The sequence below is a fragment of the Helianthus annuus genome, chromosome 8, assembly GCF_002127325.2.
Source record: "Helianthus annuus cultivar XRQ/B chromosome 8, HanXRQr2.0-SUNRISE, whole genome shotgun sequence".
Lineage (NCBI taxonomy): Eukaryota > Viridiplantae > Streptophyta > Magnoliopsida > Asterales > Asteraceae > Helianthus > Helianthus annuus.
In genome coordinates, this window is record NC_035440.2 from 119,913,974 (window position 1) to 119,933,740 (window position 19,767).

The following is a 19,767-nucleotide window of genomic DNA, read 5'->3' on the forward strand; positions in this document are numbered from 1 at the left end:
GGATTATGTGTTATATTTAAATTTCGGATCATAATTGATATATATAAGAATCAGGTTGTATGTTTGGCATATAAGAGTCAGATTAAGTGTTAGCGGCCCAAAAGTCGGCCCATGCTCTCATTCAAACGTCGGACATAAGGATAACACATGAAAGTCGGACCATGGGGGGATGGGGGTTAAAACTCGAACCAATGGTAAGAGTTTTGGGCCAAGAATTCGTACAGGGGTAGTGGCCAAGAAACTCGGACCATAAGGGGTGTGAGAGACCTTCACAAAGGTCGGACAAGTGGGAGGGGGTTAAAACTCGGACTACCACCATCTATAAAACTCGGACACATCAGTGTGTAAGGAAACTCGGACCTTTACTAGGTGTTGAAGGTCGGACAAAGGTAAGGGGTGAAACTCGGACTACCACCATCTATAAAACTCGGACACATCAGTGTGTAAGGAAACTCGGACCTTTACTAGGTGTTTAAGGTCGGACAAAGGTAAGGGGTGAAACTCGGACTTCTTATTATGCTTGTAAAAGTCGGACTTGGTCCTTTACATCAATAATAGTCGGACACTCATCAAGGATCCAAAACTCAGACTATCAATACATGAATATGTTGGATCATTTTAAAAGTCTGATCATTTCAACCTTTAAACAAAAGTCGGACATGTCAATGTATGTTATAAAACTCAGACATATATCATGGTTACAAAACTCAGACAAACACATTCATTAAAACTCTGACTATAACAATACGTGAATTCCAATACAGAATCAAAAGAATCAAATTAGTTACGTTTCAGTTCTCTATGATCGTGAAACCCTAATTACATACTTGTATTCTGTCAAACAACAATTCAATTATCAATTCAATCATCCTAGCATGTCTTGTGTCTAACATCTGACAATTGATCATACACTAATCAACATCATTTCTAAATCATCAGAACTCAAACAAAAACCACAGAAGTATCATATGAAAGCTAGGGTTTTCATGAACACATAATCAAGAATTGATAAAATCAAACAATCAATTAGGGTTTACAAGTATTACAATAATCAATAAACACTTACCTTGAATGATTCTAGGGAAAAAGAGGAATCAAAAGTGCGGAAATGTCTTGTGCCAATGATGATGATGGTGATGATTGCTAGGGGATTAGAGAATACAGTACGTGCTTTGGTTTTTGTGAAAATGATTAGTGAAAAAGGGAGTAGGGTTAAGTATAGCTTAAGTTTCACTAATAACTCTCTACACCCTTAATTAATAGATTTTACAATAGTACACCATCTCAAACAGTTTCACAGTTTCACCACCAAGTTTATGCATTTGACAAGTCTATCACAATTAACACATAACCATGCACAATCACACAATACACTTCATTGTATCAAACGTATACAATTCCATAGCAATTAATTGTGCAAATAATCAACTAAACAATACAAGAACGTGCAATAAATGCGAAATAGAAATCTTGGAAATTCGAGTTGTCACAAAACTCCCCCTCAGATGTTGACGGAGTCGTCCGTCGAGTCACGACAATGCTGTGTCTATACATCTTCAATCTTGATCAGCCTCTAGGCCTTTTCTCTCTTTCTATCCTCAGACTCCCCCTCTCGATTTACTGGCATTCTTTTGTTCTTCAGTAACATCTGATACAGGATCGTTGTCTGGCTCTTCATGTTCCAAGATTGAAACCTGGCTATCATCTAGCTTGAATCTCAGGATCGACCTGGCATAACTTGACCTGCATAGACTCTACCTCACAGTAAGTTTTCTAGATTAACATTTTTAATGCACCAACAGTCTGAAATAATCAGATAACTCCCTCTCATAACATATTCACCAACAACAACTTCCCTCAAACCACATCTTACATGATGAACCACTTGTTGATTTAAAAAATATATTCTGACAATTAAGACACACTCCCCCTCACAACCATGTCATCATGTTTAGCACTCGGAATTTTGAAAATCAGCTTTCCAATATCAGTTGTCGAAAATCTCTTTGGCTTTTTCAAAAGTTTATGCTAAAACACACACAAAATCTTTTTGGATTTTTTGATAACAAATGTAGAAACAACAAGATGCAGAAATGAAATATTTACAGACATATTTTTGTGAGTTCGTATAAGAGGATCATATCAGTTTATGAGACATGTCACTAACACCGTTAAGCTTCATTTCATTTTAAGTTTTAAACAATTCACCTAGATTGTTAGTATATTTGTCTACTTAAATTTTCACACAAACTTCAATTGATCCGAGATACGATATTAATGTTTTAAGCACTTAAACTTATTCGTGTGTCCTACTTCTTGAATATACTCCTGTATCCAGATCCCAATATTCAGTCTTACAGATGAGTATACCACAGATGATATCTGTAAAGGGGTTAAATGCGAGGGCCGTGAGAGCTCAGGTCGATACTTCCGTATACGCAGAGAGATGACGGCTTCGACTTTTCGGTGTGTCCCCTTTAGAGGATCTTTTTGATTTCAACAACAGCGACTATCAATTTTATTGTTTCATCAGCTTGCTGAGGGCGATGCTATGTTTCAAGCATTTGCGGAAAGCATTATCCGGGGACTAGGTCAGTACTTCCATACAGCAGAAGTCCCGGGATAATACCCCAGATATCACTGAGCATAAAGACCTAGTATCTCAGAATAAGGGACCTTTCAAACAAGATTTCAGGGGTTACCTATATATCCAAGAAGTTGTTAACCCATAGAACAAGCAAGTTTGAAATTTTTATGTTTATATCTCGTCACAATTTACTAAGTGTGTAAAAATCTACTGACATATCCCCAGTGAGATTGTTTATCACATTTTAATCTTTCCAATTCTTTAGCATGTTATGACATTCCACTGATGTACTATCATTTCCTCTTTTTCACAGCAAAACTCATTTTTGGTTTTATCATGTTTTTGTATTTTCAAATTTTCTAATGTTTTTGGATTTTCTGAAATTTTCTACTCCCCCTAAAATGCAAACACATTAAAGAAAAATTGAAAACACACTAAGCTCTTGACCCACTAGAACACAAAACAAAACTGTACGAAAACTTGACAACTGACATCAAATCGCCTCAATTCGCCATTCACTAGGCATAAACAATCTGAACTCCCCCTTTCACAAACCATTTTCTCATTTAGATCTCAAAACACTTAAGTTTGTTTTAATCAAAATGATTTTTTCAGAAAATGAGTTTGTTTTTACCACTAGTAAGTTACGGGGATATGGTTCATCATTTTGTCAGTTATTATGTTAGTAAATCAAGTACAACTTAATGTCCCTGATTTACCGTTTTGCATTCAAACAACCTTTGTACCACTTGTAAAAATAACCACTTGTAGGTATATCTGAACAATTACCCACTGTAGGAATGTTACGTCTACATTTACCAATCAGGATGCCGATTCCTGCTTCGCACTTACCAACCTGGAAGCTCCGGCGTTGTCCTTTCACCTGTAACATTTCAAACATTTTCAACAATTTACATACAAATTTATCAAAAACATTAATGATGTCGATTCCTGATCCACGATATAAACTTGGGATCTCCGGCATAGTCCTTTGACTATTAAGGGAAACAGACTTCCATCTAAGTCTTTTCAGACCTTGATGGATTTCAATTCTTGCGCAGTAGGGTTGTAAGTTGCCTTTTTAGTAGCATAAAAATATTTAACCCCCTTTGCTTTCCCATTCAACATTTTCCCAAATATCTTTTTAACACTTCCATTAAAAGTTTTCTCGACATCAAACTTAGTTTTCTCATTGTAAAATTGATTCGAGATGTCAACTTTTCCAACTTTCTTTTTAACATCTTCAAATTTCAGTGATGGAAAATCATCATCAGTCACTGAAATTTTCTCTTCAACCTGTGGCTTTTCTGGCTTTGTGGAACCGGATTCATCGCCGACATTCTTTTCAACCTTCTTAACAACCCACACTTGGTTGTCATTCTCTTTCCTTTTATAAAAATTCTTTTTAGAACACTCACCAACCTCATAAGTTGAATTTTCAAAAATTTTAAGTTTTTCGGTTGGTGGTTCAAGATCAACAACTTTTTCTTTTAATTTCCTAGAAACTTCCTGTTTTGCTTTAGCATTTTTCTGACAGTTCCATGCAATATGACCAACTTCATTGCATCTGTAACAGGTACAAGTCTCCCTTGAATAAATCTTTTCAGTTCCATTTTTCTTCTTTTCAGCAAGAAAATCTTGATTTGACTGTCTCCAGAATGGTTTCTTCTGTTCCTCTTCTGAGTTTCCACCTGACACAAATTCTGTTTTTGTTTTAGAATTTTTTACATTTTTATGATTTTCTGGTGGAATAAAACCTAAACCTTTCTTTTTGTAGCTACGATTTTGGTTTGGTTTCTTTTGAGAACCCGAACCAGAATTACAACCTTTTTTCTTGTTTAATCGTTGTTGAACTCTTGAAGTGTATTTTTTAGGTTTTTCGGTAAGATTTAAATCTTTTATTTCAGAAATATTAATTTCTGTCATTTTGAAAACCTTTTTGATCATTTCAAATCTGACACTTCTTATCGGAAACTCTTTGTCAGAGTATAATTTGTCCGAATCATTTAAAGTGTATACGACTTTAAATGTTTCATCATCCAAATTTGCTTTTGATAATAAAAACTCTTTACTGTAAGACTGTTTAATCGACGACTTTTGACTATTGACTGACGAATTTGACCCTCCAGACTCTGATTTTGACTCATCCTCATCAGTATCCAACACCTGATTGACCACCTTTTTGATTAACTCAGACTCATGATCAGTGTCAGACGAGGTAAACGTGACATCAATGTTTTCTGGTAATTCATCAGTTGTGTCGGTTTTTAGCTTTATATTGACTGCTTTTTCAAGTTGCTCCTCGTTTGGTTTTCTAGGAGAATACCCTTCCCAAATTGGAGGCGGACACTTGTTATAACTAACAGTCGGTTTCTTACCACAGTCTTTCTTCTTCTTTGGCTTCTCATCTTGAAAAGCTTCCATACCTGCAACAGTTGGGTAAATACGATCAATGAGATAATCAGTACTAGAATAACTTTGTAACAAACGTCTAATTCTCTCATTCTCGATTTTTTCTGTCTCCAACTCTTGCTTCCACTTAGCACTTTCTTCGATGTAAAAGTTGATGGCTTTCTGCTTTGTCATCATTACAGCATTCATCATCGTTAGTGCTTGTTCTCTTTCTGAGTTTGTCTTTTGTAGACCAGTTACTGTTTTATTCAAGACATCATAAGATTCTTTTACATAGTTGAGGTTGAACAATAACTGCTCCTTCTTCTTTTCATACTCAGCAATTATTTCGTCTTTTGCTGCACATCCTTTGCAAGCTTCCAAACATTTCTTGCAAGGCTTTACAACTTCAACAATCTTTTCAATCTCGATTGTCTTCGCCACTTCTATCACTTTTTCTATCTCTATCACCTTCTCAGCTTCAGACATCTTTTCTTCATTCACCTGCTCAGTCTTATCATTCTCCTCAGCAACACTTTCAGTCTCCATTTCCATTTGCTCTTTTGTAGCTCTTTTTGCCTTCAGCTTTTCCATGCGATTTGCAAAACAGAAATGAAAACTTTCAGGAGAAAGATGATTTTTAGCAATATTGATATGTTTCTCTTCCTCATCATCACTGCTATTATCAACTGGTGACTGATCAAATTGTACACATTTTTCGGATTCAGCATCTGATAAACCAGATTCTGACGGTGTTTGATCAAATACAACTTCTTTTTCTGAAGTAACATCATTCTGAACACTCTCATTTGAACTTTGTGAACTTTCATCAGCACTTTCTAAACTTTCATCAGTCGTAACAGACTGTTCCTCCACACTTTCTACAATCACACCAATAGACTTCATCCAGGTGGTAAACATGTCTGGTTCTCTGACAATCTTGGCAATGAAAGCTTTGAACTCTCCCTTTTCATCAACAAACATATCCCAGCTGAAGCCTTCAGGTAGTTTTTCATCATCTTGATCAACTAAACAGGCTTTGCTATCAGGAGATATGTAATTGCTCCAGTTGAAATTCACCAAACATGCTCTCTTAGAATCCTCAATCTTCCTACCATGAGCCGTCTGTGAGTCTTGTGATTGACCAACCTGCTGATAAATGGCTTTCCGGTAGTAATCATCTTTTCCGAATGGATTCTTCGCTCCACTAGCTTCTCTGTTCTTGCATTCCCGCTTGAAATGGCCTTTCTCCCTGCAACGAAAAAAAGTAACTTTAGATTTATCGAAACCTAAAGTAGATACATGAGCATCAAGAAAGTCATTTCTCTCGGTAATTGTCTTGAACTTTTCAGCACGCCTGAGTACACTTGCCAGACACCATTTGATATCCATTAATTCCATCTCTTCAGCGTCTATTTGGTCGTAATCCTCTTTGGTAAGCATAGGATTTCCGATCCGACCAGCTACAAGACCCTCATATGACAACAACACAGAACCAAGTAAAGCCATGTGGTCTTTAGCAATATCTTCTGAAAAGCTTTGACCTTCTGGAAGATTTAGAGCGATGTTGCACTGAATCACATAACCATTTCCTGTTTTAGTGCTTTGAGACTGAAAACTTGAATTTGACTCTTTAGGATTAACACTCGGAAATGATGAGAATCCGCTGCTGCTTTTGCTTGAACCCTGATTAGCCTTTTCTAATGAATCTCCAGCACTGAATGCAGTTTGGATTTTCGAACTTCTCTCAGATTCTGGAACTGGAATACTACCCTTATAGTACATCTTCACGTCATGTTGACCACTCGGACTGTTCATCCTAGCGATCTTCTGTTGTTCCAGATCCTGACTTTCAATCTTTTCAATGAACTGAGATATAGTCAACCCATCATAAAAACCCGTGTTTTTCAGAATCATTAAGTATGTTCCCCATTCTTTCTATGGTAGTGCATCTGCAAGCTTGTCTACCCACTCTTCACGGTCTTTAGTGATACTCAACATTGACATTGATCGCACTAGGTGACAGTATCTCTCAATCAGCTTCTTTGTGTCTTCACCCGGTAGACTGCTGAACAGATCAAACTCTTTTTTAAGCAGCACTTTCTTGCTCTTTATCATGTTCTCACTACCCTCGAATTTGACTTTAAGTGCATCCCAGATCGACTTTGCTGTTTTATCGTGCTGTAGCAGAATGAATATGTCTTCTTTGATAGCTTGTTGCAATAGACTGATCATCATTTTCTCCGCTTTGTACATAACTCGTTCCTGATCCGTGAACTCAGATAACTCCTTTAAAACCTGCAAATCTGTTCGAGGCAACACGTATTTCTTCAGAATACATTCCCATGATCTAAGATGGTTAGCCTAAACCCAGTTCTCGAATCTGTCTTTCCACCCGTAGTATTCTTCAATACTCATCAATTTCGGGGGCTTTTGGGTGGTTCCCGTTTCATTTTCTAAGTTCATAGCTTGGGCAATAGCAGCTGGACCAGACGGTGTTGCAAACGCGTTATAGAACTCGGTATCCATGACTTTTCAAATTCTGTGACGAATAAGCGAAACTTGATGTTTGTACACAAGATCGAAATCCCAGAAATCCACAAAAGCGAAACTAGGTTTTTATCCATATAAGCGAAACTATGATGTTCAGAAGAGCGGAACTACTGATGTCCTTTGGAGCGAAACCTTGATGTTCTTTGGAGCGAAACTTGTGTTCACAAAAGCGAAACTACAATAGAATTTGGAGCGAAACCTTTCAATTATGTGACACACGAGCGAAACTGGATGGTCAACTAAGCGAAACTACACAAAGTCCGTATAAGCGAAACCTAATTCGAACCAATTTTAGCCCATTTTTAATTCGAATTTCAACACTAAATTCTCAGGGATTTGTCTATGTTCAATTCTCTACAGTCAGTGAAATTTTGATCCAATTCTGACCAGTAAAACTTTCTGAAATTAATGAAAGAAGGTGTAGAAGAAAGAAATGATGATAAAATCCAGCTAATCTCTGCAGAACTCCTCCTCCTGAGCTCTGATACCACTTGTAGGATCGTGTTCTGACCCAATTGAGTCGTTCAGAGGCGTTCAACTACGTTTCAGGTGCGGAATTACAAGAAACAAAGGTAGAAACAGCTGAATCTTCACTAAAACTGCTAATTGTATTGATTAACAATCGATTACACGCAGTTCTTCACACCGGCAGCACTTCGGTGTGGAATACAAGACTTTCTATATTAGTTTCGCTCGAATGAACTCCTATTTATAGTTGTTGAGGTTTTGCTTATACGTACATGATCACATAAGCGAAACCCTTATTTGACCAGATAAGCGAAACCTCATGGTCATATGAGCGAAACCTTCAGACTAATGTCACTATGAGCGAAACTAGTTCACTAAACACTATACACTTCCTATTTTCTCGTAACACGTGCCCTAATCTATACAATACAATGTAAGACTCGATCCAAGACGAAGTCGACAGATGTAGTGCACCAACAAAAACCGACGCTTTTTACGCTTTTCGCCCCTTTACTAACCACTAACCCAACCACCCACCTTTAGCCCAAGCCTAACCCTTCACCCAAAAAGTCCTCTTGATATTTACAAATGTCTATAGTTAAAAAGGAGGAGGATTGATTGCTTGGCAAGCTTATGGTAGGAGTAAGTTCCATGCCACTCTCGAGTGATTCACTAAAAATACACCTCCGGCCGAGTGTTGAGTGATCCCCCATGAGGTATGGGAACTTGTATATAAATGGAATTTTAAAAAGGCATGTTATGCCCTAATAAGTAATTTATCTTATGAAACGTTTTTAATAAATCATGACGAATAGGATTGTAAATAAATAAAAATAAAAACTTAATAATGGATCTTGGAAATCCCGACACTCTATGACAAGCCCAAAAACCTTCTCTTATACCCATTCCATTTGGGAGTGTAAAGCCACATTATAAAGAGTTTTGCTTGAGGACAAGCAAAGATTCAAGTGTGGGGGTATTTGATGTGCACAAAATGCAACATATAAATTACATCAATTGTAGCATAAAACTAACCCTTTTTAGTACTAATGTTGGAAAAAGTGTATTTTTGCCTTCCTTTTGTATTTTCAGGATTAAATGAGCTCAAATAAACAAAAGAAGCAAAAAGGCAGCTAAATCTAACACAAATACAAGAAAAGGAACAAACGTGGCATGCCCGACCTCCCGACAGCATCTTCCCAAGCAAAACAAGAGAACAGAAGGCTGAACACGCCCCGTTCTCAGTGAGCACGGGGGCGTGCCCAAGTGTCAGCAGAAAAGACAAAGTTGTAGAAGCTTCTATCGCCCACCACGGGGCCGTGCTCAGCGGACACGGGGCCGTGGTCAACTATAAGATTCGCAGAATCCAGGCAAATCTTGATAGTACAGATATGCTTCTGCACACGGGGTCGTGCTCAGCGGATACGGGGGCATTGTCAACTAATGCAGACAAACTACAATTAATAAAGAAATAGAGGAGGATGGACACGGGGCCGTCCCCAACGGACACGGGGCCGTGCCCGAGCTTCTGTTCAGCCTACAAATAGGAGTGCTTGGTTCACTTGCAACTCATCCCTTGGCACACCACCTCTCTCACACTTCACCCACCACCCACCACCATCACAACACCATCATCCACCACCGTCATCCATTGTCCATCATAGAGTGTGTGAGTCGTCTCGAGATCAAAGATTGATCGTAAGAGTTCTTGACAATCAAAGGCCATGTTTGCCTAAGTCTCTTACATCACTTGGTGAAGAAAAGTGTTTAGTGTAATACTTTTTATTTTTAATCTTTTCGCACTTTTTATTTGGTTATGTATTAATGACTTTAATAACTAGTTTCTTATGTTGAAGGTGATTCTTCCTTATCGTTTGTCCGTGGTGTCTTGGCATTATTTTACTGTCTATATAAAATAAAAGATTTTCACCATTCATATCTCCACGGTCTATATGGAGATATGTTGGCTACCTGGTCGGGGGTTAAGGGAACGGTTAGGTAAGAGTCTTGCCATTGTTCAGTGTATAGATCCTGCAAAGGACCTGGGTCAAATTTAGTAGGACCTCCTTCAATACCCACCGGTATTGGCTGGCGGGGGTCCAAACTCTTTGACCCCCTCATAAGTTAAACTACTATTAAAACTTTAACCCGACTACTTAGGACTGTATCCCTGCTGACTCAGACTACTTAGCCGAGGGTAACATCACCTTTAAAAGAGGGGCCTACCACATTATGCATTAATAACTTAATTAATTATCTTTCAATTAATCCGACCCTTTAGGATTGTATCCTTGCTGACTCAAACTACTGGGTTGAGGGTAATGTCACCTTCAAAAGAGGGGCCTACTACAATAACTAAGATAATCTCTTAAAATGTGCAAAAGTGCGAAAATAATCAAAGGTTACAATACACACGAGTCGGATCCAAGTGATTCATCTTGTCTATCTGTTTTTACTTTTATTTTATTTTTCAGCATTTTAGTTAGTTTTATTTTTCTAGTTTAAAAACCTTTTTTTCTAATTTTTGATTTGATTAGACGTTGAGGATAAACCGGTACTAAAAGCTCTTGTGTCCTTGGACAACCTCGGTATCTTACCAACGCTATACTACGTCCACGATGGGTGCACTTGCCCATATGTGTGTTTAGTGTTCGTAAATATCGTGTTTTATAAATTTAAAACTTGGCTAAAAAGTGTAAAAAGGGCTTAAAATATACACCTAATATATATAACACCTTGCACACATCAACTAACAATATCAAATGATAATAGAAGTATGAAAAATGATTTGTCAACTATCACAACAAAAATCAGTGACATTTATTGAAATGGCAGAGATACACCGAAAACACACTAGAATTTAGTGTATCATTGTCTTAATACATAATTGTATCAAGACTACTTGAATGATGAGTCAAACAAATTACATATGAACTGATATGATTAAGGATATTAATTAGTCCAAGCTATAAATTTACACAGACACCGCAAGGTGTTGTTGATTGAAAGAATTCAATGATTACGGTGACCGAACGAATTCACCGTTCTCGAAATTGACTGAAAGTTTCAATGAAGTGAATCTGGATATTCAAAAGATAGGATGCTCAAATAAAGTAAGAAATGAATATTGTGAACAAGTTCAAACAATTGAGCTTGGTTTGGACATATTCCAACAATGGATATATGTATTGACAAAAATCTGGTAAGTAACTTTGAAAAGAAGAGGAGTTTTCCAAGAAATTTGTTGACTTGACTATCAAAAGTCAACATTATGTAATCATATAGATTATCAAAATGAGTATAACGAAATATTTATTAAAACTCATGAATAGATGATCTTTTGAAGGGAATTCATATGCATGACAAGCAATGCACGTACGACATGTGAGACAATTGAGAGTTGGCTCTTATAAAAGAAAAAGAAAGACCTTTTATTGATGAAGTTTTGATTGGAATCAAAAGTCAACTAATACTTAAGTGCAGAGAAAACATAAAGGTGTTTATTTTAAAAGTTGTTGTTGCCTCCGGTGTTGTAAACATCTATGCGTTTTCCTTAGCTTCATCGGGTTTGCGATCTTTGTTTTCAGGTGCCTTAGATAGTTTCAGGCAGTAGGGACGAATGTGGCCTGGATCTCCGCTCTTGAAACAGACGTTAGTTTTCCTTCTACATACTTCCTCTGCATGTCCAGTCTTCTTGCAAAAACTACAGCGGTGTATTTTCCTGGAACGACGTCTTTTTGAACTTTTCTGGTTATAGTTGTTGCAAGTAGGTTGCGCGATTGATGATCCTGCTTCTTGGTTTTCATTGGTTTTATCAGAGCAGAATTCCTTATAAGAGTAGCTATAGGTTGTAGTTTTCTTTCGTTTGGAGGATGGAGTTTTGATACGAATATCATGACTTCCATTGTTAATAGGGTTGGGTTTAAAGTGATGGGTATGCTCACAACGTAAAGTAGGACTTTCGTTTATAGGCATAGAAATTTTAATAGCTTCAATGATCGAAGGTATGGCATTTGATATTCCTTGAGCTATTATGTTTTCTATAGTACTTTTGTCCAAAGAGTTTTCATTACTAGCCTGAATTTCTTGATCACATGCTATTTCCTTTGACATCTGAATTACAAACATGTTTAGATATAATTATTATAGAACTAAGCAATTATACAGGCACATTTTGTTTAGCATAATTATAGCCATATCTATCAGTATTATGCGTTGATAACTATATATATATTAAGGTATACATATATACATGTTGTATCTTAACATATTTTTTTATCAAAATATAAGGAAAATGTATATTTTATATGTGTTGTTTCTTCCTTTGGTGTAATAGCTTTTCTCTATATTGTTTTAATTTAATTATATTTCCAGAACTCATGACTGGATAGGTATTCAAAAATAAAGGTAAAAACTTTATATGAAATTCTGGAATTCTCTATTATTCACCCATTATTGTTCTTTAAGAGGTGGTGCTAGTACACATATCCTTAAGGTATCTTTTAAATTAAAGTTGGGTATCAAAATAGATCTTAAGTAAACATGTAGGTTTGTTTCTTTTGATATATAAAAGCTTGCCCTTCTACAAAAGACATTTGATTCTTAAATTGTATATATTATGAAGAAAATTGTGTCTTGTATATACATACGTATAAATATAAAGTTTTAAAATTTCCTATAATACATATACATATAATATCAATTCATAAGAATCCAATTATATAACTAATTATTTTAATTCTTCTGTTTATTCTTATAACTTTGTTTATTCCTTTATATTAACAAAATAATTTTCATCAGGTTTATTTATGGAACATAATGTTTTGAAATACAAAAAGGAAATTCATCAAAAGGAATAATTTTAATAAAGGTATAAATTTTTCTGGATTCTTTTAAAACAATTTAATCTTGACAGGTTGACTTATTCTGATTGTAACATATAACAGAAAATACAAAGTTTAATGTTTTTAAATTTAATAAAGTATTATTCTCATTTTAGAATATATAATTTAAATATAATTTAAGAAACGAATTAAACTTATCAAATACTAAAAATTGTTTCTTTTGAGATATATGTACATATATTTTAAACCAAATCGTTATACTGTACTAAATGTTTTTGTACATATCTTTATTGCATAGATGAAACATTATCTATGTTATTGATACAAGTTATATAACATATACATATATCTGATGTACATTCTAAGAAATAGGTTAGGCTTTTTCCGGTGATATATAGGTATTATTTAATTACACAGTATCAAGTTGTTATACATATTATTGTTTCATAAATACTGTCTTATAAAATATTCAATATCTTCCATTGTATATGTATATATGTGCTTAAGTTTTAAAATCGTCAACTACGAATTACGAACTATAATAATTCTTGTTTATTATTTGTATAAACTAAATTAAGAATTTTGTTTTATAAAATTCTTTTAACATAGCTTTTTTTTCAAGAGCCAATTATTTTATATTTTTCCAAAATATTATTATTATTATTGGTTTTAATTTTAAGCAGAATTTAATAATATTTAATTTAGTGTATTATAGTAATAATGATGATAAATAATAACAGTATATATTAAAGATTTTTCTTAAAGAGCATTTGCATATTAAAGATTTCTCTAGCATGTTAATTATTATTAATATTGGCTGTACATATAATTTATGAATAGTACATAATTTATCAAATTTTGATGAATAATCTACGTATTTAATTTTTTAATAATACGATTAAAGAATTAATACGTGATTGACAAAGGATTTTAATTATTGTTTTTAAACAATGCTAAAACATTATATTTGAACAAAATTAATATAATTATATGTGTTATCAAAACTTTGATAAATACATATCTTTAAATCGAGTAAAACTTTTGGATTATATCATAAATCATAATATTTTGCTTTCATTGAATAATATTTTATATTATGATATTTCAGTGATATCGTACCTAAAGGTGTTATTTTATATTTTTGATTAAAATATTAATATCAATATCATAATATTATTATAATTTATTTTAAATTGTATTTACATAATTAAGAGGATACAGATTTGAATATTATATTATGAATATATTCCCTTTTTATAGCGTATTTTACATACCCTGAGAATTTAAATGAGAGGAAATCATCTTGGTATAATACATATTATTTATATCATGAAGTTTACAAAGTATCATATCTGAATTGTATTTATATTAATATTAAAATATTAATATTAACATTCTATTATTACTATAAAATTTATATTGCATTATGTTCTCACATATACATATGGACATGATAGATATATAAGATATCACGAAATTTACTAGGACATGATATTATTAATATATATATCATTTATATATATAATACAGCATAACTGTAAGATACATATATGGGTAACAAATATTGGGAATTCAAAATTCATGAAATAACATAAAAATCATAATAAACATATTAAGATTTTATGTTCACATGATAACACATAAGATATTAATTTCCTAACACAAATGGTTAAGGGTTTAGGTATTCGAAGAACACCTAAAGGGCTTAAACCAGTGGCATAGCTCTGATACCACCTTCTATCACAACCCCCGTTCCCTAACAACCCAGGAACAGGCGGCCGCGGCCAATTTCAGTGGTATCGATGTTTATCAATTTGGCAGCGGAAATTTTCACCAGGACCGTAGTTAGGAAATATTTTTATCAGAGTTAAACACCAAAATCTTTATAATATAATACAGGGATAAAACCCAAGTTTCCATTATGAACATGTTTTTAGGGATAACCCTAATTATTGAAAACAATTCTCCTTTTTATTTTGGTAACTTTTATAGCCACTTTTCTAAGCCTTCAAGGCTCTCCAGCTGGCTTTTATTAGCTTCACACTAACTTACCTGAAACACGTGTTTAAAACATTTTATCAGCAATCAAGAAGAGTTTTATCCTTTCACAGTATTGAGAGCGATTACAATGTTTATTTCTACACAATTACTCATTCAGTACTGTCAATCCTGACTGGTGGGTCATATTACACATTGGCTAACTCTTTGTCCAATGGTAACGTGTTCCACATTTTGTATCCAAAACCCCAACATACCGACAGTAATTGAAGATTTACAAAGACTCAATCACTGTTGATTATAATTTAAAATAAATAAAGGTTTTGTAAAAACAGTTTACAAAAGGAGATTACTCACATTGCAAATTTAGGTATTTCCTTGTGACTTCCTGGTTATGATCTATTTAATTAAACAATGCACATGTGTTAGTACAATAACCCAAATTTACATTAGTTATACCCTCCCCGAGACAGAACTCTAACGACTACGTCGGGCAGAGCCTCAACAGCCATTACGGAGCACTAGATCAATTGGGCAGCATATCTAATATGTAACCGGGGGTTAAAATACTTACAACGAGGCAGAGCTTCGCTATTTTAGTGGGTATAATACCCGATATAATGTCTACACTTTAGATTTTTTTGAGAGAGAATCAATTGTGAATGATTTTGAGTTGAATGACGATCGATTCTATTTATAGGGCCTGTCTAGGCATTTCTCACGCCCCGCGACGGAATCAAAGGGGGCCGTCGCGCCCCGCCAGGGCCAGAAAAGCGGTGGTGGTGTTGTTGAGTCATCAGGTGAGGTCGACGCGTGTCCTGCCACGTGGCGTCATCAGATCTCGCCACTTGTTACTCAATCGCGGCCCGCGATGGCTGAAGGAGAGTCTGTCGCACCCCGCGACAGACTTAATTTATTGTGTTTCTTTGTTATTTAATGAGATAAAGGGATTTTGGGGCCGGTTTTTATATACGGGGTGTATTTTAGGATATTTGGGGTGTCTAAAATATTTTAAGTAGGGTTGTTATATCTTGGGTATAACTCCTTGACTGTTTAATAAAATATATAATGCATTCGCATTAAGTATAGTAACCCAATTTAATTTTATCCCTACATCACGAGACAGAACCCCAACGAACTTAGTCGGGCAGAGCCTCGACATGCGTTGGTGGCTCCTAAATCAATCGGACAGGGTATTCACTCAGTGGTCAGGGGTTACAATACTTAAAACGGGACAGGGCTTTATTATTATTAGAATTAACAACATAGAATTTATAGAGTGAGAGAAAAAGGTTGGCGAGACATGAAAATGGTTTGAGCAATTGTTTCTGAAGCCTGATGACCATATTTATAGTTTGGGATTTTAGAATTGGGGCCATGCCAAACATCCACGTACATCTTTCATTTAATGCGAATACATAAAATTCATACACGTCCAACATTCTTTGAGTGTATGGTTCTTTTGAGGACAAGTACTCATTGATACAATGCATACTACACATATTATATATGATGTAAAGATTCCTTTTAATTATTTATTTATTTTTCTTTCTTTTTATTATTTTATATATTATAGTTAATTCAACTGCTTCACTCATTTGAGGCTTATAACTTCTAAAATATAACAATTAATATGTTATTAGAACGAGAATATTTTTATCTACATTTTGAACCAAGTTTCATTAAAAAATGGAGTAGGTTCAAATGTATTTTTATAATTTAATTATTAAACGGTTCCTAGACCCGTCTAGGTACTTCATATTTCTAATAGTCAACTTACCCATGATTTATTCGTGTAATAACTTTATTTAAAATTTGAAATTTTGGGAATGTTACCACCCAAAGTTATGTATTCCATAACTTTGGGTGAAAAGGGGTTTCCGCGAATAAAATTCCAAAGCTTCTCATTACCTCTTCTTACTCGTAATACCCCGTCATCTTTTAATGTTATAGGATCCGAAAAAATATAATCAGCTCTATGCTCTCCTGTTCAAATAAGAAACAATAGGTCTTTGTTTAGGGGACCACTAGTGTAACGATCGCCACTAGGAATGGAGACTTAATTTAAAAATTATTTATAAGTGAAATTTGATGGAAAGAAGATGTTGTTGGGGCATTTTTGAACAGTGGTCCCCAGTTAATAATAAAAGGGATATGAGACACACAATGTTCAACTTTTTGAAAATCGCCATTGGTATTGGATATATATGCAGAGATCGCCATTGGTATTGGTATTGGAAATATGCGTAGAAATCGCCATTAGTATTGGAAACGGCGCAAAAGTCGCCATTATCAATGGAAACGGGTGCAGAAGTCGTCATTATCAATATCAATGGACTCTTTACAGAAATGTGAAGAAATCTCCATTATCAATGGAAAACACTCTAGAAATCACCATTGGGAATGGAAAATCACCATTAGTAATGGAAACTTGTACAAAATCGCCATTCTCAATGAAAATTTCTTCAAAACCAATGATCAAAAAGCTTACATTCTCTGTCACGCCTACTAATTATATGAAATTGCCATTTGTAATGTCTATAGCATTAGATGTGAAAATTTTTGGAGGAAGACATTAGTAGTGAATTTTTTTTTTATTTTTTTTATTTTTTTGAAATTGGCATTATTTCAGCAAAAACTCATTCTTATGATTATTGTATTTCAAGGTGAGTTTTATATCAACAACTTGCTAATTGAATAAGAGTTGTTGATGCTATAGGAAAGTTTGTTATGCCAAGGTAAAGTTTCACATGCCCTTTAGGATCGATTAATACTGGATCATTTAATATGTAAATGAGTATGCACAATGTGCAGGGACTCGGTAGTATAGAGATGGGGAGAAAACACTTGTATTATATATATATATATATATATATATATATATATATATATATATATATATATATATATATATATAGGGTGGGGTTCGGCTACAAAGTCCATTTTTCCTACAAAGTGTACAAAGTCATAAAATACCATAATTTCAGCCATAAAAAACACTCAAAACCAACAAATAACAGAGTGAAGATCACTAAAACACAATATCCAAAGCCTAGAAGTCCATAAAAACTTCAAACACATCATCGTAGAACTATGAATATAAAACACAACATCGATCAATATAAAACACACTAATATTAGTCATTCAATAATCAAAGCCTTATCATCCAAAACACAACACAAAACCCACAAATATGATGTTTTAGTAATCTTCACTTTGTTATTTGTGGGTTTTGAGTGTGTTTTATGATTGACATTATGGTGTTTTATGACTTTTTACACTTTGTAGGAAAAATAGACTTTGTAGCCAACTCCCACCCTATATATATATATATATAGTGGGAAACCCGCGCGTTGCGGCGGGGTCGACAATAAGGGGTGGGAGAATAAATCAAGCCTTCAAAGGATTACAAAAAAAAAATACTATATAAGGTGTGTATGCGTGTAAAAGCCCCCGCACTTCATGGCAATGCAAGGTTTTACCGGCTACATGGTATAGTTAATTGATGTATGCTTCATTCTATATACATTCTGGCACCCAAAAAAAAGTCTACAGGGGTTTTTAGTTTACATTAAACATAAGAAATGCAAGTTGTAATATAAAAGATACGAATCAAGAAAGATCCCGGTTTTCACCATTCTTTTTCCCACAAGCAACGCCATTGCGGATCTTAACGAATGGCCCGTCAACCAAATGTTTGACTTTGACACTTGACTTCTGACCAGGTTTCTAACTGCTTGCATAGCGATATCGAAACTTGATGTTAGATGCAGCTCGTTTTTAATGATGTGGATTTCGAGTTCCAAGTCACGTGAGAACGCGTTGCCTTTAATTAACGTGCCACGGAAAGCGATGACGTAAGACGGGGTGTGCATGAATCGACGTCGTCTATGAGTTGACTGTGTAAGTCAAACCGGAAGAAGTTCCACCATGGAGGAGCGAGAGCTTCTGATGCTTGACGGTTTTCTTGACGAGCTTCTTGACGGTTTTCTTGACGGTCCCACTCTAAGATGTATACTCCTTGAACCAAGCATGCTGCAATGGATCTTCCGTGATCTGGATTAGTCCTGTTGTCATTAGACATATAGCTTACTTTAATTATTTATTTTACTAATAAAGAAAAAATGAATGCTTATGATTAAAGTCTGCTAACTTAGCGGCCTATGCGCATTAAGTGCGGCTTTAACTGTTGACAACATAGATAAAATGTTGAACATTCATAAAATGGTGACGCATATGTTAAAACTGTTTCAATATTGAGCATTGAAGGACGGAAGCCAAAAAATATTACCAGTCAATGTTAGTTAAGTGTGAAGGACCACAAAGCTCAAAACTTTCCCTTTCGGAAATTATGCCTTCCAAGTTCAAATTGCATTTTCTTTACAGTAATATACTAAGATCACAATCAATCACCTTATAACAAATCTATCTAACCCTTCATACAAAGACATGTATCAAAGATTCATTCCCTTCAATTCCCGAAGGTAGGATTGTTCTTTGGGTTTTGGGTTTTTGGCCGGGCAAAAGTGACCCGATAACTGACCCATTTAAGTTCGGGTTAGTCGAGTTCAGGTTAGTTCAGGTCAGGTTGTTCGGTTTTTTGGTTTAGATGTAAAATGAAAGTAAAAAAAATGCTTTCTTTTACAAAATATCATTAAAATTCATATTGATACTAAAAGAATATCAAACAATTTGGCAACCATAGTTATCAAATGCGCTAGGAGCACTCAACGAGCATAGGCCTCGCCTGTTGCCTAGGCGAGAAGCGCAAAAAAAGCGTAGGTGGGAAAGGCGCTCACTTTTGATAACCAAGATGTTAACGTTCAAAAGCCCCAACACATATATAAAAAAAAGAGAAAAAATGTTCGGGTTTTTTTCAGGTCGGATTGTTCGGGTATCTGGTCGGGAAAAGTGACCCGATAACC

The 19,767-nt window shown here is 34.9% G+C and overlaps 1 pseudogene; it reads right to left on the reverse strand.

The window, feature by feature from the left end:
- Positions 1 to 18,408: 18,408 nt before the first annotated feature.
- On the reverse strand, positions 18,409 to 19,293 carry LOC110870275 (annotated as a pseudogene).
- Positions 19,294 to 19,767: the final 474 nt, after the last annotated feature.